The sequence below is a fragment of the Lissotriton vulgaris genome, chromosome 2_1, assembly GCF_964263255.1.
Source record: "Lissotriton vulgaris chromosome 2_1, aLisVul1.2, whole genome shotgun sequence".
Taxonomy (NCBI): Eukaryota; Metazoa; Chordata; class Amphibia; order Caudata; family Salamandridae; genus Lissotriton; species Lissotriton vulgaris.
This window is the reverse complement of record NC_141687.1, coordinates 83790728-83816764: the sequence shown is the minus strand read 5'-3', so window position 1 is coordinate 83816764 and position 26037 is coordinate 83790728.

Genomic DNA, 26037 nt, shown 5'->3' with positions numbered 1-26037 from the left:
TGGAGGGTCCTCTGGCTTCTGGGGTCTAACCATCCATCTGAGATGGTTGTTAATGACAATTAGGATTCCATGGGATGGTGCCTGGTTTCCCTCGCAGTCAGTCCATGCCTCAGTGGTGTTCTTCTGACAGGAGGCGGGGCTGCAGACACTGCTTGCTGCTTAGTATGGGTGGAGCTCCGGGAACTCGGGGAGGTCAGATCCTCTAAAGGCGGACTTCAGTAGACACGGCTTCCATGTGCAGCAACAGTAGTAATCAGCCCCGCGTTGGAGGCCAGGCCTGCTTCACCTTCCTATAATTGGTGGAAGGAGGTTCTAGTCCAACGCTTCTCCACCACCATGCCAGTGACACCCACGAGGCCAGACTCTGGGCCTAGAGGTGCCTGCAGACCGGTGCAACCCTCCTGCAGCATTCGAAAGATTCGGAGAGCTCCAGTGCGCAGACTGTTCGCTGCCTCCCCAAATGTATCCAGCGGTTGAGGATCACACATCTGCGGTCTCTCGAGCTGCATGCAATCGGCTACATTGGGATCAGATTTAAAGACAAGCTCAAGCGCAGGAGTTTACACGTAGGATCTCATAATACACACAAGTGTATCTATCAGTGGTGCAGCAGTGACCTTGGCACGGGGTCCCAGAGGTAAAGGGGCCATAGTGTTTGTGTGGCAGTGTAGATCCCAAGACCATATATGGAGTGCGAAGCCATGCTGTGCATGGCCTGCGCATGCGCCGGCAAAGGACCATCGCTCGTAACGGCGTTTGCACTCAAGGTAGGGTGACCAACTGGCATGGGAGCAAATTCAGGACGGTGAGTGTAAAAATTCAGGACTAAGTGTCAAACTTCAGGACAAAAATTCAGGACAGGCGGTCAAAATTCAGGACAAAATTTCTGGACGAAAGGTATGTTTTACAGGCACATCAGAGGTGCTCAATATTATGTAAGTAACTAAATAGACAACCACTTAAGCACAAGTCAAAATAGTTTATATTAGGTTGAAACAATTGTATACTTCACGGTTTTTCAGTATGCACACAGCTTTGATCAACTGTGCAGGCCTTTTTGTGGTATTCCATATGATAATAATCTATTCATATGGTTACAACACTGGGTTGTCCAGTCTCATATTTTGTTTACAATTCATGGTCCTGAGCAGGCATGTTTGGTGAGAGAAATGGTTGGGAAGATCTGCTCGGATAGACATTGTGAGATGTAAAGTGGCACGCATAGGATGCAGCTAATCCATATCCAAAAATATTCATCCATTTGCAAACCTATCCATCAGGTATCCTTCCAGCCAACATTTCACTCATCCATCCACCCTTTCACTCATTCATCCATCCACCCTTTCAGTAGGCAGGACAGTACTAAGCGCGGCGGACAGTAGTGTCACAAGGGGCTTGTAAATCTGCCCCTAAATCTCTTGATCTTGACAGTGCAAATAAGCGCAGGCGATATTTTGTACCAAATATGAAAACTCCCAACAAAATTTCCTTTATTACCTAGCATACATCGTTGTGTCTTCGTGACAGAAGCAGTTATTTTCTATACCTCTTTAGCAATCTAAATGTTATGTTATGTTATGTTAATTTCGATTTATATAGCGCCAATTCACCAACAGGTCTCTTAGCGCTTGCTTTGGGAACCCGTCCTGGCTTTCCCTGCGAGATAACCCCTACTGAGCATCCCCAAGGTGAAGGTCAGGCATCCCATCGCAGTAGGGCCTAGTGGAGATTAAGCAAGCTATTGCCCAGAGTTGCAGAGTGTGAACCCATGATTCGAGTAGGCACAGAGGCGAGAATTATCGAGTCCGTGGACATTTTGAGCTCAAGACCCTGCCGCGTCGGGAATTGAACCCTGGTCCCGGGTCTGACCTCTGCATCAGGGTCTGCCTCCTCTAACCAGTGAGCCACACTTCTCCACAAATAACGCTTTGCACTGGGCACCCAGCCCTCAGGTGAGGAATCTGCAGAATTACAGAGCGTGATGCAACTATCAATAATACGGTTTTCAGGGTGGAGTAAATAGGGTTAATGCTAGAGTCCATGGAGGGCATGTGAGGAGAGGGTGGGAATGCATGGCCCCAGTGTCACCTTGAGGAAATATAAATTTTGGTCATGTTATGTTCCCTATCGTGTACCCCACCGACTCCATGTATCAAGCTTAAAGTACATGTAACTTCCCTCCTGTGTCAGCTATGAAGACGCAAACACATTTGCGTCCAACGTTAATATGTCCTCTTTCAGACCCACCCTGAATGGGTTGAATAGTCCGTTCCTAAGTATGCCATGCCAACGTCTTTTTGTGGTGTACTTCTACGTTTTTCAGCTCTAGCTGAGTAGGCCCTGAATTTCTGCCACCGAGCCTCTTTTCTGGCTTCTGACTCCGAGGGCCTCAGCCCAGGTTGCCTCTGTACCCGTGAACTCTGACTTACTTTCAGCGCGGCCCCTCGCGCTCAGCTCAGCCTGTTTTCTGCCAAGACTGACTTCAACCTTCGAATTATCTGATCTGCTCCTCGAAAATGCATTCCTGCCTACTAGTTTAAGTAAACATCCTCCCAGCTGCAGAGCCAAAGGGCCGGCCTGTCTCTGTGCAAGTAATTCAAGTAATTCATAGCCTCTGTTACCATGATCCCATGGAAGGCCCATGCCCCCACGCTTCTCCTGCAGACATCCAGGCGCTTATACACGCACTCTCAGTCAGTATAGAAATAACTTATGCCCCAGAGACCTTTCCGCCCAGATAGCTTAGTTCCTACAACATCAGATATCAGATATGATAAAAGTACAAGTTGATCTGACATGCCAGACTTCTGTCTCTTTCCGTCAGTTTGAATGTCAAATCCCCTGCACCCTCCAGTTACACGTCATGCACCCGTCATGCAGCTGCGCGCGCATCCAAGTTTCCAATTTCTGCTGACATTGCCAAATTTCTGTTCAGTGCCACCCACTTGTGTCACCTATCTGTGACGTTTCTAGCACACACCTCCAGTTCACGCCTAGTCCACGCCTCTTGATTACGTACTAGTAACACGTGTATACTGTTATCTTGTCTTCTCTCAGCTGTTACGCCTCCTGCATTTCTTCTTATGGTATAAGTCAAGTATATAAGCTATGTATTGTCAATAAAATGTTGCTCTATCCCTTCTGACACCCCTGTGGTGTTCAGAATATGATATCCTGGTCTTGACCATTCCTTTTTAAGGAATAAACCTCTAAGAAACTCTAACACCACGGACTCTGTCTTTTTTCTTCCGATCTGAGTTATTATTGATTAAGTACTTACCTGCATAGAAATGAAGATAGTAAATTAATTATTTACGTCATTCTGGCGCCCGAATAGGGACCCCTCCCCCACCTCACGCGCCGGTAGGTGCGTTGCAAGCTATGTCCCCTGCCATCAGCTAGACGGAACTTACGCGTACCGGCAGGATTTCCTGCATCTCCCTCTGGTCCACGGAGGTGACGAAGACTGCGATCAGTACCCAGACGAGGCGGTGAGGAGTGCGGAGGATCCCGACCAGAGCCTAGCCGAAAGAAGCAAGGTCCGAGGTGTCAAGAGGCCCACCAGTTTTCCGAAGTTTTCCGAAGTTTTCCGAAGTTTTTCGAAGTATCGAGTCGAGTCCAGTCGAGTATTCCGAGGCCTTCTGTTTTCCGTGCTTCCCGGTGAGTACCATTGCTGGGACGTATCTAGACGGGTTTGGGTACACAAGTCCGGTCTGCACTGTTTTAGACAGTGTATCTGTACTGTTTAGCAGTATATCCGATGTTTTCAGTTCTTGCACTGTGCTCAGCAGTGTATCTGTGCTGTTTAGCAGTACATCTAGTGTAGGGGGGTAGTTATATGTGTCTTTAAATGTTTCGCCATATGATTAATGTGGTTGTATGAGTGACTGTTTTTAATGTGTATTATTGTGTTCTTGTATAACTAGCTGTATCCAGTATTAAGTAAACCAAGGATTGAGCATTCAGTACTAAGTAAGCAAAATGCCGTTTTTCAACAAGTTAAAGCAGATAGGAACTAGGAAAGGGATACTAGAGGAAGAAATTCCTATCCCCCCTAGGGACACTCCCGGTAACTTTATGTACCACAAGCATGGCATAGATGCCATATTATATCTAGATTTATGGGCCGACTACACTAAACATCTAGCCGAAAGACACAGATGGCCCGCTACCGGAACATGGGATGCCGAGTGCATCATGAAGGTAGAAGAAGCATTATGGAAAAAGAAAGCTAGACAATCTCAAAAAGACGCCATAGAATTTTGGCGCAAGGAAGCACATAAGCGTGCTGAGAAAGCACTCCGTAGAGAAGACAGACTTAAGGAATCAGAAAGAGACCAAGAAAACGAATTAGTTACTGAAGGCATCCGAGTCAAAACAGAACAAATAGACCGTGCACGAAATAATCTCGTAAACGGCATGTATCTTGCGGCCGAGGGTTCACCTGAGGCCATTTCAAAAATACCGAAAAACCTACCGCCACCATTGATTCCAACTAAAGTAACGCACAGGACCACTAAAGATATATTCCTAAATTCATATCTAGAGGATGTAGCACCGGCTTACACCAATCTGCCTGTTCGTGCCCTACCTACTGACAGGGACGGGGGTGGTAACCTGCCCCCAGATCGTATTCCGCCAGTACCACAACAGACTTCCCCTGTTCCGCAAGCCCCACCACTTCCCACACCCAAAATTGAACTACCGAAACAACGTCTACCTGATCCTACTAAAAGACAAGTTCAAGTTCTGATCCAGACTCCACCGAGAGATAGTGCCCAAGCTTCCGCCTCAGGGGGTTCGGCCGGGGGTCTACACACACCGCCGTTAACACGTAGGTTACAGCTCGCGGATTTGCGGAATCCTTTTGTGTTCAAGTCACCTCGCCTTGACGCATTCAGAGAAAACATTTCAGTTTGCAGATATGACCCAGTACCCGGTAAAGACAATATAATGATGTTGGCATCACTACGGTTAAGATCCGCCACTGATTTCCTGCTGTGCTATGCCGGAATGAAAGACCGTCTAGATAGAATATATGAGTTTGTTCAAACAGGAAAAGACCCTGACTGTATTCAGGAAGCCATGGAGCGTCAGAAAGTTGACGTTCAAGCACAGATACTACGATTTTTCATAAACTGTCTAATAAGAGAACGAGACAGGCCCGGGACAGATCAGAGTGAATTAGACGCATTGAACAAGTGGGGTCAAAATATATCTGAAGGAAAACATGACAAGGGGGCTTGCATAGCCAGTATGTACAAGAAAATTAGAAAAGCAGTGATAACAGTACATCAAAAAGAGAAAGAAAAGGCTTCCTCCGAGGAGGAAGAGGAAAGTGAAGAACCAGAAAAGACTGCAGATACTATAGCGTACGTAGGTAAGGGAACTTACCTTAGGAAGGGCATTCGTCCAGAAAGCAAGAGAGTTTTCTGCTCTGCGTTAACAAACCCGAATTCTTCTGAACATCAGTTTAAGGAGACTGATAAAAGGCTTCGAGACCGAATGGGGTACCATGTACTCAATTCTATGGATGAGCAAGAACTAGCCCGGTCCGCCATATTATGGGCCGAAAATCCAGACATATATGATGATGACACCGTAGCACAGACATTTTTTAACCTTTCCCCAGACGAGCAGAAATTAGCAGGTGTATACATGATACAGCACCTCCTCATCAAGTACAGAAACCATCATTCTGACCCAGGTCCCTTACACGAAACACTAGAAGCACTACTTATGGATAGATGGAGAGGTTTAAGTACCAAGTTAATACAAATAATTCTGGAACAACGACATAAATACAACACTTTTGTAAGCTCTGAATATGTTCCCGCCCCGCCTCCAGAAAGGAAAATGTATCACATGCAACGCCTGGGTGGCATTGAAAGTCAGAACCCCTTACGAGAAGTGCACCCTGTCATGGGTGAAGACCATCTCTTGAAACGTGTGTATGTTCACACGCCTCTGACCAAGTTAGAACTGTTAGAAATGAAGAAACTAGTCCCGTGTCATGACAAAGACCCTGCAGGTTTTCACAGAGAGCTTAAAGACATGTTACTAATGGGGGATTATACGTATGAAGATATCACGAAAATGTTGAAGGTACTGCTGCCCACGGGCATCTACGAGAAATTAAGGGAAAAGGAATGGGAGGTGGGGGACAAAAAGATTTCATGGGCAGAAATAGAAGACGAAGAGAGTAAACGTGTCCCGGGGGTAGGCCTTGGGGAGAAAACTAAAGCACTACCCAGTTTGATATTACAGGTCCTACCAAGATTATTGACAACTAGAAAGGAAGATTGGGACGCCATATCGTCCTGTAAACAGAAACAAGATGAAGATACTAGTGATTTCTATTCAAGATTCGAGAAGTGTTTCATTATTAATAGTGGTCTCAAACCAAGTAGCGAGTCATATCCGCACCTTTTTGTATCAAAATTAGTCGAGAATTCCCTACCATTAGTTAAGAATCGAGTGTACAAAGTTGAAAGTACTTGGCAGGCAAATACGCCATCCCAGATGTTACAGATGCTCCAATACCATCAGAACAGAATTAGAGAAGAACAAGATCAGGAACAGAAACGCATGAAAGACACGAAGATGAAAATGTTAGTAGCCCAGACGGTCCCAGCCGACGGTCAGAGAAAGGGTGGGACCCAGACAAGTCACACTACAGCTCCCGTTAAAGGGACATGCAATTACTGCAAGCAGCCAGGTCATTATGTACATGAATGCCCAGTTCTGAAACATAATATATCAACAGGTAAAACTAAAGAAAGACCGCATCCGCCTAGACATGAACATGGTCATCAACAGACCTCACAGAACGAACAACCCATGCAGAATACACAGCCTATGCATGCCTCATCGCACACAGCACAGACAGTAGCGGTACCACAGCCACAGCCCATTGCCGCGACTCAGCAAGTTTCGCAACAGATGTATCAGTATGCCCAGTCTGCATATCCAGATTACCCCCGATATACATGAAACAGCCTAGAGAGGGAAGGTGGCTTGCCTCTTATTGAAATTCCTGTAGATCAAGAAGGTCCTTATGTACACAGTCACGTATTGGGAAAAGACAGAAAGTTTTTAATTGACACAGGGGCAAGTCGCACCACAATCAGTCATGATGAAGTCCCAGGGGCACCCCTCTCAGGCACACAGAATGTTTCCCTTGGTTTTTCAGGACAGCCTATTGTAAATGAAGTAACGCAACCCGTTCCCCTGGCTGTGGGTCCATTATCACGTATTACAGACTTGTTGCTCACGAAATCATGCCCAGAAAATCTGTTAGGAATAAAAACTCTGAAAGCTCTAGGAGCTATAATATGCTGTTCCCCGGAGGGAGTTAGACTCTTTCTGCGGGATTTCAAGGGTCACTATGTTTTGAGAGAATTCGATGTCAGATTGAAAAATGTGCCAGATTACTTGTGGGCAAAAGGCCCAACTGATGTAGGTTGCATGCATATCACTCCATACCGTGTTACGCTCAAGACAGGTGTTGTTTTACCCAGAATCAGACAATATAAGTTACCACCCGATGCTGTAGTGGCTTTACTGAAAATCATTGAAGAGCTCATTGCCCAAGGAGTGGTCGTAGAGACCGACTCCAATGTCTGTAATTCACCCATCATTCCGATTCTTAAACGTACCGACCCCAATGGACCACCAGTATATCGACTGGTGATTGATCTAAGAGAATTGAATAAATGCATTGTACCGCAGTACCCTGTGGTTCCCGATATCTCCTCCCTATTGACTGCTATTGATTCTGAAGCAACGTTCTTTACTGTAATTGACCTCAAGAACGCCTTCTTTAGTGTACCTATTGACCCAGACAGCCAATATCTCTTCGGATTCAGTTTAAATGGACGAAGTTTCAAATTTTCCCGCGCACCTCAAGGATTCACAGAAAGCCCCAGCATCTATAGTCAAGCACTGAAAAGACAACTCGATTGTATTCAAATGCCAGTTAACACCGCCTTACTGCAATACGTCGATGATCTGCTGATCACCGCACGAAGTGAGCCCGAATGCGAACAAGCATCACTGACAGTTTTACACTTTCTGGCCGACAAGGGACACAAGGTGTCCCCTTCGAAGCTACAATTCTGTGTTCAGCAAGTTGTGTACTTGGGTCACTTGCTGTCCAAAGTGGGGAGACAGCTCACTCCCGATCGCATTCAGTTAATTGTAAATATGCCACAACCCGAGACACAAAAGGAAGTGCGGGCCTTTATAGGCCTCACCTCATACTGCAGACAATGGATTCCTCAATATGCATTTCTGGCTAAACCACTCATCCAGTTAACGACACAGGAGGCAGCGACTTCGACTGTCCTCCCTTGGACTCAGGAACACACACAAGCTTTTGAAGAATTAAAGAAAGCCTTATGCCAAGCACCAGTTTTAGCGACACCATGTTACAGCAAACCGTTTACACTCTTTGTTACAGAACGTGATGGTACAGCACTGTCTGTCCTCACTCAAGATCAAGCAGGTTCACATAAGCCTTGCGCTTATTTTTCAAGTACATTGGATTCAGTAGCCCAGGCACTCCCTGCGTGCTTGAAGTCAGTAGCAGCAACAGCATTAGCCATTAGACAGAGCGATTCAATTGTTTTAGGCCATCAACTAACAGTACAAGTTCCACATTCTGTAGAGGTTCTGTTAAACAGAACCCAGACCCAGCACTTGACTATAGCACGACTGACAGGTTACGAATTGACGCTATTCCAGCCACACATAGAAATCAGACGCTGCAGCATTTTGAACCCCGCAACATTGTTACCCTCAGTTGTGACAGATCTAGCCCCGCATGATTGTATAGAGATCATTAATGCAGTAACAAAGCCTAGACGAGATTTAACAGATGTCCCACTGACAAATCCAGACCTGACACTTTATGTGGACGGTTCATGCATGAGAACGGATACAGGAGAATTAGTGGCCGCGTATGCCGTGACCACCGAAACCGAAGTTAAAGAAACACATCGCATTGACACACTGTCCGCTCAAGCGGCAGAGCTTATTGCTCTGACCCGAGCCTGTATACTAGCCAAGAACAGAAATGTCAACATATATACTGATTCCCGTTATGCGTTCGGAGTCGTACACGACTTCGGCATGTTATGGCAAGAAAGAGGTTTTTTGACCTCCCATGGTGCCAAGATCCAACACGGTCCCCTCATTCAAGCACTGTTAGAAGCAATACATCTACCTTCAGGCATATCTGTTATGAAGTGTAAAGCACATACTAAAGTCACAGATTCTGTTTCCCAGGGTAATGACCTGGCAGACCAGACAGCAAAACATACAGCACTGACTCACACCCAGACAACTGATGTGACAAAGACAATAGTACCGACAAAGTGTATGGCAGTTAAGGATCCCGCTCTAGATGTCATTGATATTCAGACACATGCTACCGCAGATGAAATAAAGAAATGGACTGAACTAGGAGGGATCCAGACAGATCAAGGTTGGATGACAAAGGGAAAATCTACATGGTTTCTCCCTGACTCTATGGTTCAAGTCATGATAAATACAGCACATAGTCCAGCACATCTAGGAGAGAAAGCGATGTTAGACAGTTTACAAAACCTCTGGAGTAATAAACACTTACGAGCAGCCGCAAAACAGAAAGTGCGCACTTGCATGATCTGTTGTCAGTTCAACCCAGGTAAAAGCGTCCCTGTAGAGCAAGGTGGATTTCATCCTCCTGATCACCCTTTTGAAGTCCTCCAGATGGATTATATCCAGATGAACCGTTGTCGAGGATTCAAGTATGTCCTTGTAGTTGTTTGTGCACTTTCCCGTTGGACCGAAGCATACCCAGTCCCAGACTATACTGCTCCGACCACTGCCAAGCAGCTGGTTCGTGAATTCTTCCCACGGTACGGTTTGCCCCGTGTCGTATACTCAGATAACGGACAGCCATTCTCGTCCGAGTTAATGAAGCAAGTTTCTTTACTGCTAGGATACCAGTGGAAATTCCATTGTGTCCGACATCCCGAAGCCGCAGGCCTTGTAGAAAGGCATAATCAGACACTAAAAATACGCCTTGCAAAAATATGTCAGGAGAAAGGGGTCGACTGGATAGTCGCCCTGCCAGTGGCACTGTTCTATATGAGAATGGTTGCCCACTCGAGATCAGGGCTATCCCCGTACGAAGTGGTTTTTGGCAGACCACCGAATATGTGGGGATGCCCATTCTGAAGAAAATCACTGATGTTGATTGTAACATGTTGACAGATTACCTTGCCTCCTTGATGTCTGCACTCCAATCATGTCGTTCACAGGTTGCCGCAGCCTTCCCCGACAACACCGATGTAAAGCCACATGATGTCCGTCCTGGTGATCTAGTCCTGGTGCGCAATTTCGATAGGAAGAGTCCGCTGGAGCCCCGCTGGAAATCCCCAAAGACCGTTCTTCTCACCACGAGGACCGCAGTGAAGATCGAAGGGAGAAAGGGGTGGGTTCACACGAGTCATGTGAAACGATTTCATGAACTAAAACCAGATCGAGACTCGTCCACCCCCACCAAAGACTGTGTTGAGCCAAAAGACTTTACAGTTACTGAACGAGAAAAAACTCCCCAAGAGGAGTACAGGTCGAAACTCTGATCTAGCAAGTCAGACAGTTTAATTGTTTAAGTCCTCCCCTAGGTGAATCGGTTAAATAGTTTCTGACATGTATCCCCTAGATCGAGATAGAGAGAGAGAGAGACGATTCAAAAGAAGTGCATATTGTAAATCACTTCGTAGTCACTGTATAGTGACACTAATAATCATGTTTATTCTGAGTATCTTAACTATTGTTGCTAGTATTCTGCTGCCTATCTACTGGCCTATTTTCAAGCGTGAACAATCTGCTTACAATGTATCTGCTGAACATTCTTTCAGTGAATTGCCTCCACACGAGCTTTCTTACAGACTTGCGCTGCGCAACAACACATTCATTAGTATGTTACATCACTCTCATCAGACCAGCAATGTTGGGTATGTGGCCGACTCCCTCCCCATCAGAAATACCAGGGAGCCCTGCCTCTTTTTCCGTATCCATTCTCGCACAATGGCTCCTGTGGTGCATGGTTTAAAATACTCAATAACTTACTTAAGACTTTAGATCCCGAGATTGCTGCTACCCCCGAAGGGAAATGGATATGGGGAAACCTGAATTCAGTCCTATTCTACGCCTGTTACCCTGATAGTAAAGGTCAATCTGTTTCTGTAGGAACTGATCTAGAAAATGAAGTATATGGGTTAGGAAATTACACAGAAAACCTTATGATTCTTGTTATTGAATCTGAAGCTGCACCAGCCCTTCCTGCCATGTCAGTATTACCAGTCACCGGTCATCTCTGTGTTAGAAAGAAGGGTTCAGTACACTTAGGTCATAGTAAATGTACTACTGTAGTCGAATTCACTGATGAGGGTAGGTCCTCATTCCGAGCTAGACGACATACATATTTTGTCTGTGGTCATACCGCATACATAAGTCTACCTCCAGATTGGGATGGTACCTGTTATCTTGCTTTCCTTCTGCCTCCTGTTTTCTTAGCTCCCCCTGATTATCATCGTAATCCAAATCTAGTAAACAATAGAGTCCGAAGAGACCTCCCGCTTGTCGATTATACTGAAACGGCATGGGAGCAATACACAGATTTTAATAAAGGATTCTTTTTCTTTGTAGGCCCCGTCCAAAATAGTAAAACGATACGTAGATTAACTAGAACACTTGAAGCAGTAGTACATGAAACCGCTTCCGCTTTAGGTAACATAACAGAGGAACAGTCTGCTATGCGGATTGTTGTCCTTCAAAATCGTCTCGTGATTGACGTCATCTTGGCAGATCGAGGTGGAGCTTGTAAGGTCATCGGGTCAAGTTGCTGTGTTTTCATCCCAGAAAACGCGCCATCTGTCTACAAAGCTATCACCCGTCTTCATAAAATTGCAAATATGATACATCAGAATCCAGGCACCTGGACTTGGTCCGGTTGGTTCTGGACAACGTTAACTGCTTGGGGATGGAAGATCCTATCCTTCCTAGGCATTGGCCTAGTCATAGTATTCAGTTGCTGCCTGTGCCTACAGTGTGGGCCAGCGATTTGTGGACTGTGTGCCACATCCTGCATTGAACATTCCAGTTTTCTCTCAAACCGTCAAAGAAAGAAAGATGAGCAAATGATGCTGCAAGAACAAACTGATAGATTCATGAGGATCGAGATTTCATGAAGGGTCCGTAGGGAACAAGGAGGGAATGAGGAAATATAAATTTTGGTCATGTTATGTTCCCTATCGTGTACCCCACCGACTCCATGTATCAAGCTTAAAGTACATGTAACTTCCCTCCTGTGTCAGCTATGAAGACGCAAACACATTTGCGTCCAATGTTAATATGTCCTCTTTCAGACCCACCCTGAATGGGTTGAATAGTCCGTTCCTAAGTATGCCATGCCAACGTCTTTTTGTGGTGTACTTCTACGTTTTTCAGCTCTAGCTGAGTAGGCCCTGAATTTCTGCCACCGAGCCTCTTTTCTGGCTTCTGACTCCGAGGGCCTCAGCCCAGGTTGCCTCTGTACCCGTGAACTCTGACTTACTTTCAGTGTGGCCCCTCGCGCTCAGCTCAGCCTGTTTTCTCCCAAGACTGACTTCAACCTTCGAATTATCTGATCTGCTCCTCGAAAATGCATTCCTGCCTACTAGTTTAAGTAAACATCCTCCCAGCTGCAGAGCCAAAGGGCCGGCCTGTCTCTGTGCAAGTAATTCAAGTAATTCATAGCCTCTGTTACCATGATCCCATGGAAGGCCCATGCCCCCACGCTTCTCCTGCAGACATCCAGGCGCTTATACACGCACTCTCAGTCAGTATAGAAATAACTTATGCCCCAGAGACCTTTCCGCCCAGATAGCTTAGTTCCTACAACATCAGATATCAGATATGATAAAAGTACAAGTTGATCTGACATGCCAGACTTCTGTCTCTTTCCGTCAGTTTGAATGTCAAATCCCCTGCACCCTCCAGTTACACGTCATGCACCCGTCATGCAGCTGCGCGCGCATCCAAGTTTCCAATTTCTGCTGACATTGCCAAATTTCTGTTCAGTGCCACCCACTTGTGTCACCTATCTGTGACGTTTCTAGCACACACCTCCAGTTCACGCCTAGTCCACGCCTCTTGATTACGTACTAGTAACACGTGTATACTGTTATCTTGTCTTCTCTCAGCTGTTACGCCTCCTGCATTTCTTCTTACGGTATAAGTCAAGTATATAAGCTATGTATTGTCAATAAAATGTTGCTCTATCCCTTCTGACACCCCTGTGGTGTTCAGAATATGATATCCTGGTCTTGACCATTCCTTTTTAAGGAATAAACCCCTAAGAAACTCTAACACCACGGACTCTGTCTTTTTTCTTCCGATCTGAGTTATTATTGATTAAGTACTTACCTGCATAGAAATTAAGATAGTAAATTAATTATTTACGTCAACCTAACTACACTCGCCTCAACATAAGGACAATTTGGTTTTGGTCCCAAATGGCAAAACATGTTCATTTTTCTATACACTAGCATGGTAAATGCTAATTTTGCAGAACAGCAGTCCACTGTGACTGCTGAATGGTACCATTGAAATTTGTATCTGAGACCTTCAGTGTATGAGCAATGTCAGCAGCAGGCGCTAAAACCCTTGGAATGTCTCACCAGTTTGTTGATCCATCTGCCTAAATGTACGTCTGCAAAAGACATACAATTGATGGACGGAATGCAGAACAGATTAAGACATTCACCCCCAGTCAAGGAATCTGGGATTGACTGTTGGACTGTTCCCATGAGGCACAGGGTCAAGACTGATTTGCATATGGCCAGGTCCAAACTGGGATGGCATGGTGAGCAAAAGAATGACGGATTTAACCCAGATCTCTTAACTGGGGGTGAATGTTGAGGTTTGTTCTGCATTCCGTCCATCAATTGTCGTCTTTTGTTTACTCACCCTAAGAGCGCCAGGTATGCCCAGACATGGGTCCCGGGCTCACTGTGCCACTGGATTCAAGCTACCCTGGCTGATGAGGGGTGAAACCCCAAAACTGGCCCTAGGATGCTTGTTTCCATTCCAGGGAGGCCCTGGCCTGGCAGTACGATCCCAACTGCTCCATGGGGCAAAGCGTCAAGACTGATTTGCATATTGCCAGGTCTAAACTGGTATGGCATGGTGAGCAAAAGAATGATGGATTTAACCCAGATCCTCAACAGGTGGATGTAGAATAAATAGACTCATGGAGGACTAGGGAGGGGTCCTATACATGATGTCATCGGGGGTCAATGGTCACACTGATGTGTATGCTGAACATCACAAACCGTGCTGTGGCAACATTTGATGGACAGAATGCTGAACAGTGCAAACATTCACCCCCTGTAAAGAGATTTGGGTTTAATCCATTATTGTTTTGCTCACTTGGCCATCCCAGTTGGACCCAGGTACATGCAAATGAGTCTTGACCCTGCTCCTTTCGGGAACAGTCCAGCCCGACCTGCCAAGTCTTCCCTGGACCGGAAACAAGCATCCTGAGACCAGTTTCAGGGTTTCACCCCTCATCAGCCAGGATAGCTTGAATCCAGTGGAACAGCGAGTAAGGGACCCACATCTGGGAACACCCTTCCCACTTACGGTGAAAATCCCTGCAACAATAAATGATGGACGGAATAATAAATTCGATCAAGCATTCACCTCCAGTCAAGAGATCTGGGTTAAATCCATCGTTCTTTTGCTCACTACGCCATCCCAGTTGGGACTCACCCATCACAAACAAGCGCTTTGAGATGGAAGCGTCGATTAGAGCACGCCATGACTCAAGCAGAATTCATTGATCTTTGTAAAAAGTACTGTGAGCTAAATCGGTTGTCAACCGGGACAGCTTGCAATAAGACAAAGAAAGTACTACTATTTAGGAGTTTGGTTTGATGACGAAGGCTCCCCAAGAGAGCACCTTGATTACCTAAACTCCAAAGCAGGTTCACTTAGGTACGCTATCAATCGTGCTTACAACAATCTGGAAGCTCCCTCCATAAGAACTCCCCTTTCGGAAAGCCTTAAAAACTTTTCTGCAAACCCCCTCTTCATAAAAACATCTAATTCAGCTTAAGATCGCAAAGGAGCGCCGGGACACCCCGTTGGGGTAGCTGTGCGCTATACAAAACACACTAAATAAATAAATAAATAAATAAGTCCTTTACTTACGGTTATACATGCAAAGTATTTGCCTTCTTCGGTATATGGCCTCCCGGCTTTTATATGGCCAGTATGTGGCTTTATAGAATGCTCTCCAAGCTTTTTATGTATGTCTTTCAACTCCCTAACTCTCCCAGTCATTGTTGCATCAGACTAGATTTTAACAAGACGCAGCCATCACTTTTACTCATGGTGCAGGTCCTTGATGTTTGCCATAAGTGGCAAACACAAGGCGTCTCTTAGATGAAGGCGGCAATTTGCTCTGCCACATCTTTAGTCTCTGCCAGTCATGCTCCATGGAAAATTATTTTAAATTTGCTTTTCATACATTACAGGCAAACACCCTCAAGAGCCTAGAAAAATCTGCTGCAAAAAGTGTTGAAAATGCAAGTGAAAGCCATTTCACCTGGAGAAGACTAGGCCGCCTTCAACGGTAAAAGGACTTTCTCGTATACAGTTGACTCAGTTCCAGACAATGTAACTCAGGCCTGTCTGTTAAGTACGTGTCTAAGTCCATTAGACATTCCTTTTTACGTCTACGGCTTTTTGAAATCCCTCTTTTAGAATTTCGCCAGGCACGGTCTACTTACAGTCATTTACGCTGCTACAAGAATGAGTCTCTGACACACAGTGTATGTATATGTACCCACCTGCTCCACGAAAGAATTAAATGGGTAAGTCCTAGGGGCATGTTTACGAGAAACTGGCGGAGCACGGTGTTACGCAACGGCCCCTCGCGGCACGATGCCTGGCTTTCACCTTGTGGATACCCTGCCGGGGTTATCTCACAGGGGAATACCAGGACGGGTTCCCTAAGCAAGCGCTTAGATACCGGGTCGGTGATTTGCGCTATATAAATACATGTACATTTACATTTACACCAAAATTGGTAATGCCATGCTCTGTCGGTTTCAAGACGAAGGGATGCGCCGTATTTACAAGAATACGGCACACCCGTGCATTTCCCTAGCGCTGGCGCTGAAGAAGCTGCCAAGCGGCAGCGCAGGCACCCTTGCACCATGTTGCTAGGGTGGCTGTGCTGCAGGGGTGGTTGTTTATGTGCTGGAACGGACACCTTCCTGCACATAAACAATCTTTACAGGTGATGGGCTGTTTCTATGTGTCAGCAAACATGGGGAACGGGATGCACTCCTGTATTTCACACTTTTATCATAGTAATCCAAAACCTTTTTTCATATCCATCTTTTTGCGTGCAGACTTATACAGTGTGATGCCCAACCACACTTCTGTGAACATGACACCATTATGAAGCGCTTTTACGCACCAATCCGTCGCACAGCATTCCCAAGCCTCTTCTGGCAGTTTATCAAACAGGTACACCATCATTTTTAACTTCTTCTCATCCTTTTCTCTGTTTCTATGTGTGCCGCAGAATGCAGCACAGGGGAAAAGAGCAGAATACAAGAAGAAATGAAACATTTCTCCTCGTCTCGCCTGCTTAGGACCTGGCATACCCTGGTGATGTTTATGGCGCTGCCCCATACCTTGTAAATATGGGGCAGACGCAAAAAACAAAAAGCCAGGGGTGTTGGGACGGAATGCCCACTGTAACACCCATTGCACGCCCCTTTCACGCTAAGTGCTTTATGAATAGGGGCATTATTTACAAGGCGAAATTACTTATAAGGCAAAAACTTAACGCCACCAGAACGTCAGAAAAAGTGACGTTCTGGTGGCGTTAACCCCTTGTAAATATGACCCCTAGTTTTCTAAACATTGGCCGCCACGGGTTGAATGAGGCTCGAAATGGGGACAATTTACAAATGTCATATGCTTTAGCCAGATTCGTGCACCATGCAATAAAGATGGTACCTGCCAAGGAGGAAGCAGCAGGGGCGAATTGATCTGTGAGATTTCTGTTTTATTGTATCATTTCCCGTTGTTTTAATATGCCAGGAATACTGCTGGATTGGTGTTAAGTGTTCGGTTAATTTTAAGAAAGGGTCTATTGTGTGTTGGTGGAATTTCAACCCGTTTAAGGTTTTAATTAAAGAAAAAAAATGGTATTCATTCATTCAGTGATTAAAATCACCCTAGCAAGTACAGATAACGCCTCGATGCTAGGTTTTCGGATAGAATGTGCGTGTCCCAGTTTTCAGAAATCAGAATGTAGGTTAATGCAGGGCTCTCGGATGAACCTGCCCCTCCCCTAGCAGCATCCCTCCGCACAGTATTTTACTCAGGCAATGAGGCCCAAGATTAAACCCCACACTGAATCCTCTTTCTTAAGGACAGGAGGAGCCCACAAGTAGGTCAGTGCTCACCGAGGCGCTATGAGCTGTCACCGGAGACCGCTCACCGCAGACTCAGACCTGTCAGCCAGATGCGCCGGGACCCGGAGATCCGGTGCCTGCCTCTGAGCCAAAGTGCAGGGAGATGCTCTCCATCGGGGGATGCGGAGTGACGTCACAGACAGGCAGCGCGAGCCTCGAGCTGTCCGTCATCCAGCATCCCTGCAGATTGCAACCGCTATGTAAAACTCTACAAGTTCAGCCCGTCCCTCCACTTCCACAGTCAGTCAAATCCAGCCCCTCGCCCCTCCCCCACCTCCACAGTCAGCGCACAGGCGTTTGATTAGATCCTAGACACCTGCTACTACTTCTTAAATGAATGATCCTCAAGTTATGGATGTAGGAGAGTAGGGTCTGCTTCCTATGGTCACCCCCACTTTTTGCTTTTGCTTTACTGGTTTTCGACTTAGATGTGGCTGTGGGCCTGCTAATCAGACCCACAGCCCAGATGCACTCTCTCTAAATTCACCATGCACTCTAGGTACATCCACAGTTGGGAATTGGGTCACCTTGTCAGCCCCTGTAGAAGTGTACCATAGGTACTCAGGGCATAGGTGTAACCAAGGCCTACCAGGGGCTGCAGCATGTATTATGCCACCCCTGGCTGGCCACTCAAACAGACACAACTGGCTGATCATTCAGCTGGGACAAGGTCCTGTAACCACCCCTTGCTTAGGTGTAGTATTCCTATACCTACTTACATATAGACACATAGTAACCTATAAGTCACTCCTATGGCACGCCTTAACAATCCTGAAGGCAGAGTGCTTGATTATGTGTGAGATGGTGCTCTAGCATGAGCTGAGCCTGTCTGCAGCTTTCGGAACCATGTCCTTATAGCTATTCTATGATACTGCCATACCATATACTCTTAAGTGCATTATACTCCTCGCGGTTAATGCTAACTTTGGTTTGGCTTTATCAAAACATGTCGTTTAAGGTGTTATACACTTTGGAATACTACCCCCTCGCCAATTCTGGCGACGGGGGTAGCATTCCACCCTTCTAGAGGGAGAAGACATGTTAGTTCTGACTATCCCGGTTAAAGTTAACCAGAGCCCCAGCATCACAAAATGGATGCTGCTGCCACAGACACAAGTCTGACCTCCTGCTGCTGGGAGCCCTTCCAGTCACGGAGGTTTGGACAAAAGGTTTCCTGCTTGGGGAGGTGCCAGCACCACCCCAGACAGGAGGATGTGTATTGGGACAGGGAGGGCTGAATAGATTGAGAAACTGCCTGAGGCACAGTAGGTGCTTCATGCATAGCCCAGTTCAAACCGGTTGCTGGGGCACTCCAGCCCAGCTCTGGTGCGAAACTGGACAAAGGAAAGGGGGTGTAACCACCCCCTTCCTGGTCCCCCCTATAGGAGCAACCACCCCCCTTTAGTTGCATAAAGGTAGGAGCTGACCCAAGAGAAATTAGATTAATCCTGGAATCGACAGAAGACGAAACTCTGGACCCTTCGACATTCATCCAAGCTGAAGACTGAAGAATCTCCCTTGTGGCCAAGGAGTGACCACCCTGGGAAACCAGGCACCATCCAGCAACTCGACGATTTGCTTTGTCCCCGTTCCCGCCGGAACCCGAGCACAGAGCCTGACAAGACCTCGCCTCCTGGATCCCTCTGACCCCACTGCACAACTCCAGCACTGCTGAGCCCCATGGAAGGCGTCGGGACACATGGAAGCAGGTACCTTGAAAAGTCTGCAACTTGCTAACAGCGCAGCTCCTGAGGCCTCCTCGAAGCTGTGCCCTGGGGACTGAGACACCCCGACACCGAGCTCCACCTGCACCGAAGACCAGCCCTCCACACTCCACGAGATCTGCGTGGGGCCCTTCTGCCTGTGTTCTGCTCGACGCGTTGTCCGGTTGCTGGCCCGTTGGCTAGTAGCCCCTGGCGACGATCCTTTGTGAAAATCCATCACTGGTCTGGTTGCTCCAGACTGGCCCTTGCTTCCCTGCAAAGGTGAAGTACCTCAGACCCCCCTGGTCTGCACCAGAAGTTCTTTTGTATCCTACATGGGTTGCCTTTGCTTAGGCTTGTTGGCTCTGATCTTGAAGCTGACCCCTCCATCTGCGAGATCCTTTGTGGGACAGATCCTCTCCAGCACCTGGTTGTCCTTGACGCCTCCTGGTCCGCGTGGCTGCAACTCCAAGCTTCACCACTAGCACCTGCTTGCTCCTCGACGACGTCTGGTTCCTTCCTAGTTCCACCCGGTCACTGGCTATGTAAATGTAAATTGATACTTGTAGAGCGCACTACTCACCCGCAAGGGTCTCAAGGCGCTTGTACGAATACCGCTGTGGAACCCATCCTGGCTTTCCCTGTGAGTCGTCCACTCCTGGGCACCCCCAAGGTGGAGGCCAGGCATCCTTAGCGTTGTGGGGGTCGTAGTGGAGATTAAGCAATCTATTGCCCAGAGTTGCAGAGTGGGACTCCATGATTAGAATAGGCACCAAGGCGAGAATTATCAGGTCCGTGGAATTTTGAGCCCAAGACCCGCTGAGGCGGGGAATTGAACCCTGGTCCCGGGCCAGAGCTCTGCATCAGGGTCTGCCGCTCTAATCATTGAGCCACACTTCTCCACTGGCTAGTGACCTAGACTCTGTCCCCTCTGCTTGCAGATCTTCTTCAACTCCGATCCACCCGGATCCACCCAGACATCTTCCTCCTGGTCGCCTGGTGCATCTTCTTCCAAGGCTCAATAGGAAACGACGAAAAAAACCAGACACACTTTGACACCTATGAACCCGCAGCCTGTGGGTGAGGTAACGCGAGTACTTCGGTGGTCCTGTAGGGATTGACTATCCTAGTGTCCAGTTTTGCTAGTTGTGTAATTCTAGTTAGACCGGAAGTGTCCTAAATATTCATTTACTTATCTTTTACATTCCTTTTGACTTTCTATTGACTCTCCCGTGAGAGTACTGACTCTGCACGTGCCGCCTGTGGGCCTCCTACTCCTAACCTAAGGGCCAGATAGTGTAGCCCCAGCGATTCCCTAGGCCCTAGGCCTTCTCCTTTCCCAAGTCGTGGTTCTTATACCACTTACTTAGTATATGGTTTTACGCGCCCCTAGGGCCTAACTGTAAATTGTGCTATTTAAAGTATTTCTAAGTGTAACTTGTTATGTGCTTTTGCCTCTGATCTCATAAAGAGTTCAGAGGAGTGTGTTAGTAAATAAATACATATATATTTTATATATATCCTGTGTGGTGTCCTTTCATTTGATATTCAAGGGGTTACATATGGTAAAACAGCTGGCTTTACACGCCCTCAAGAGTCTTTTAGCCTAAGACTGTTCTGTCCACGCTACCTCTAGGATAGCTGGTCTATAAGGTTGACTTTACAACCATCACCATAAGGGTTGTTTGGACTGGTGCAAGGTGTTCACTAGAATAGTGAACATCATATACCAGGCCAACTTCTCACAATGGACCTTAGAAGGATGGAAGCCTGAATCAGCTCTGCCACGAGTGGAATTCTATCTGCAGATTACCACGCCCCTCAGAAGGAAGCGTGCATCTCACTGAGCTGTCCTTCCGAGTATGGAAGGGCCTGACCCTAAATGACCAATGCTCCCTCAGTAAAAACCTCCTGGTTGCTACACAACGCACAGTGAAACAAGTGTTGGCCTGGCCTTTCGGGCAGACTAGCACTGCCAGATTTGCCAGTGTGTTTTAGACCCCTGATCCATAAAAGGACCAAAAATCGCATCCACACACTAGCCCTTTAAAGATGACCACCTGGCAGTGCCAGACTGCCCGAAGGCGAGTCCAACACTGGCAGAGCCAGACAGGTATTGTACAGGGTGGATGCCTGACTTGTGATAGGTTCGAGGGCACCGTCTGATCTTAGATGGAGTTCAAAACTGCTCAAAAGGAATCACAGGTTACGTGTTTAATGTAAAGCCTTGTAAAAATATATTTATTGAGCTGAGATTTTATTAAAGTGATGCTTGGCTACAGGGCAAGGAGACTTTTGCATCTATCAGCCAAGGGATGCATTTTACCATAAAGTGTTTCAACAATTTCAAGTCTGACCTGAAGTCAGCTTTGGCTGTTTTGCCAGCCTCATATCACCCCTCCCCCCAAAAAAACTCCCTAAACAATTCATAGATGGCAATTCAGACACTTTCATTCAGCTCTTTTCATCCATGTGTTACATGGAAAGAGGAAAAAGCTTATCGGGATTGTTTTTGTGCAGGAAGGTGTCAGAAAAACAATCCTCCCTACAACGCACTCACCCTTGCAACATGGGGCAAGGGTGCCTGCGTTGGCGCTTGGCTGCCGAAACTGCTTCAGTCTGCCACCAGCATGCTGCCAATAAACTACGTGGTTTATCTAACTTCCAAGTGGCCTTTTTTGAATGGGTTCCTGGTTCTTTGGATTTAAATGCGGCCGGTTCTGGTCGCGAGAAAGGCCCACTGCTGAACAGCGGGTCCCAGCTGGCACTTGAAGAGTGTCTCGGCGGCAAGGATGGAAGAGAGTGTGCGCGCTTCCAGGGTAGTGCACACTCCGACACGATTGGCGGCGATAAAGCAAAGTGATGGACGACTGGTTCCCACCTCTACCCACTTGGGATTTAAAATGTGTTTACATGAAAGGAATTGCGCACCCACTTGGGCTGAACGTACCTGTGCACTGCAACATCCAGAAGGCCGTGTTCACGGCCACACCCCCTTGAGGGCAGGTGTATCGCATATAAACTGGGAACATTATCGATTCCATTTCAGCACATCACACGCCACAGAAGAAGGGATTTGGTTATTCCCGAAACGCGTCTGGCGATTTTAACATTTTAGATGTGGTTTCCTGCTTCAGTCTGCCACCAGCATGCTGCCAATAAACTACATGGTTTATTTAACTTCCAAGTGGCCTTTTTTGAATGGGTTCCTGGTTCTTTGGATATATATATATATATATCCACATATATAGTCCACAGTTTCACAGTTCCAGATGGGATTAGTCCCGTTGTCGGGTGGTACATTTAGCCAGCCAGAACCATCGCCGGAAAATTATCTCGCTTCAGGGAAAAGATTCAGGGAAAGGGGGAACCCGAAGTGGGTACTTAAAAAGGCAATGATGAAGGTGGCTAATACACTAAGATGTACACCACTTGAGGAAAAGAAAAAAGAAAATGATGAGACCATGGTGACTAGATTGATTACCACATATAACAACGACTCTGGTAAAGTACAGCAAATCCTCAGAAAGAACTGGGGAATATTACAAACTGACACTGTTATAAGAAATATGTTAGGAGATAGACCATCCATAACATACCGCAGGGGGAGGAGCCTAAGGGATATGCTAGTGAGAGGGGATATCTCGGGAAACAAGGCTACCAACGAACACAATTTGAAGGGATTTTAAATTTGCGGGCACTGCAGAGCGTGCAAATCCAGTAAAATGGTCAAATAATTCTCAATACCAGGTGTTAAAAGAACGAAAACCATTAACCAAATCCTAACATGCAGTACCACCTATGTAATATATATTCTGGAGTGTCCTTGCAAATTGAGATATGTAGGGAGTACAACGTGTATGGCCAAGAAGCGGATACAGGAACATCTGAGAGCCTTTACAAATTTGGATCTACATTATCCCATTGCAAGACACTTCCAAGAAAAACATGGATCGGACAACTCTTAACTTAGTTTCTTTGTAATAGAACAGATCATGGTTAAACAAAAGAGGGGGCAACAGAGAACTAACACTTAGGAAGAGGGAATCAAAGTGGATAACAGAACTTGAGACCAGATCCCCGGGGGGACACAACCTTTATGAGGAGTTAGCAACACATCTGTATGCACATTAAACCTGAGTTCAATATGTCTATCAGTATCATCCTCACGAGGAACTGTCAATGGAAGTAGTTTATAAGAATGAAATGCAGAATTGACTTTTCCCTTGAAAACTATCGATAATTGTGAAGATGTAATTCATGCAAAAAAGAGATGTTTTTAGTATGGTTTTAATGATAAAATCTTTTTTATGTTTACTTTCACAGGATTTAAGGAAGAAACCCTTCGTCTTCATTTTGGGCGTCATAAGGGACTTGTTGTTTTTCCTTCTTCTTCCACGGGATAATTGCACTGTTCTTTATTATTATCGGAGCACGTTTTCATTGGTTTTAGCTTAACAATTTCAAATTGCACTTTTTTCAATCGACCATAGTGAACTCATAGAAAAAGGAAATAGTAAACCACTGTGTGAAAAAAATATGTCTTCCTCCCCTCCTCAGCGCATCACCCCCCTCCACCCCCCACCACTCCCCTTGGTTGTTTTACTCGACAGAATTTAAACCCACAAGTTGGCCCACAGGGAATATGTATTAGGGCACTAGTCTGAAAACATAGAAGCAATTGTAAAGGAAGATCGAGTATGCACATATAGAATGTCTACAAGTGCGGGGTACTGGTTTAGATAGTCGGTTTGAAATGCTGTATATGAAGTATAAACGACAGTTAGATATGCCGCTTTAGGAACACATAGATGGAGGAATATAGAAAAAAACGTTATTTTTCTATGTGCTGGGATCTATCGGAGGCCTTATAAGAGGTTTTTTCAAATGTAATCAATCAATGTATAAACAGAAATGTATTGGGAAAACCTTTTTACAATTGTAAGAAGCTGTATATGCAGAAAAAAGATGTTAAAAAGATAAAAATATGTGTTGAGACACAGAGAGTATACCACTCCAAAATGGCGATAGAGGAGCAGAGGTGAACACTAACCCCTTTTCTTTGTTTACTAATGTGTTGATTTATATATTTATGGCAATGGGGGCCTGTTTCTCTCCCGGCCTAGCATGCTTGCATATGGGCTGGTGGGAGGAACAGGTCCTGATGGTACAACACAAGGCTACCATGCTCAGTAAGGTCCCATTATACTTACGCTATATTGATGACCTTTTTATGGTTTGGAGTGGGACGATACAGGAGGCACAGGATTTTATAGAACAACTTAACAAAAATGATTTGAACCTGAGTTTTACATCCACCATGAGCAGTTCTTCTGTTTATTTTTTAGACATGGAGGTTTACATTGAATCTGACACCCTATCAACAAGGCTCTATAGGAAGCCAACTGCGGGAAATATCGTGCTGCATGCGGCCAGCCAACACCCCTATCACCTTATACAGAGCATTCCCTTTGGGGAAATGTTACATATAAGGAGGATTTGTAGTACAGATGATGAGTGTTCTAGGGCGCAGGAGGCGAGTAAAATCCGCTTTCTGGCCAGAGGATACTCAGAGGGGATAATACAAAGGGCTATGAGGCGCTCTACTAACATAACCAGAGCAGAGGCATTAACATCCAAACCTAAGAACAAGACCAAGGTAGCCGGTAATCCATCTGGTATAGAGGTGTCTAGAATATTTTTAACATTCAATCAGCAACATAAGGAAATCCGAAAAATTTTCAGCCGCAACTGGAATCTGGTAACGGGGGATCCTGTTATCGGCAATACAGAGGGCAGAAGACCAGAGTTTTCCTTTAGAAAATCGATCTCCATGTCTGACAAATTAGTAAAAAATTATTTGGAGCAGCTAGTCCCTGAGACCTTCATGGCTCTGCGTAAGGGATTTAAGAAATGCTTTGTTTGCAAGGCGTGTAAAAATGGCTGCAACAAAATAGAATACTCTACCCCATTTAAGGACAAACCTGTCAAAATCACGAAACAGCTGACTTGTAGGACTGATTTCGCGGTCTATGTGCTGCAGTGCCCTTGTGAGCTTAGGTACGTGGGGAGCACTCGCTTGCCGGCTCATAAGCGGATACTGCAGCACATAAGGGCTATCAGGACCAAGGATGAGTCCTACCCGGTGGCTCGCCACTTCCAGAGCACCCATGACAGTGACCCTAAACATCTCCTATATTATGTCATCGATTGTGTGCCGTCTCTTAAAAGAGGTGGTGACTGGAATGCAGCACTCAGGGTCCTTGAAACTCGCTATATATTAGAGCTAGACAGTCGTACCCCTGGGGGACAGAATGCTAGCGAGGATTTATATACATGTCTATAGATCTCCCCAATATCTGCGTTATAACATCTTGAGGGTAGGGATCTTATTAGACACATGGGTTTGTTTCTGATGTCCATTATCTTTTATCAGGTTTTGTTTTAAGAGTTACAATCTAAGAAATGATTTTGCAGTTACTTGTGTATATTGCTTTCTGGTTATTAACATCTGTCAGATACTATAGGGTAGGGAGGGGCTCCTCCCGCCTATTATCAAAATGTTTTTTATAGTATAAATCAACTGTTTTTGCACTTTGCACTTTTCACTTATAAACTTTACACTATGCTGGTATAGCTGCTCCTTGCCATACCTTTTGGGGTATTGAAGAAAATGTTTACATTAGCACATTGCACTTTGAACTAAATGAAATTGTGTCCCACTTGGGATATATTTCTTGCACATGAAGACGTTTAGGAACAGGTGTCTCGCAAAACAATGACATCAGTTATATTTGTGATGA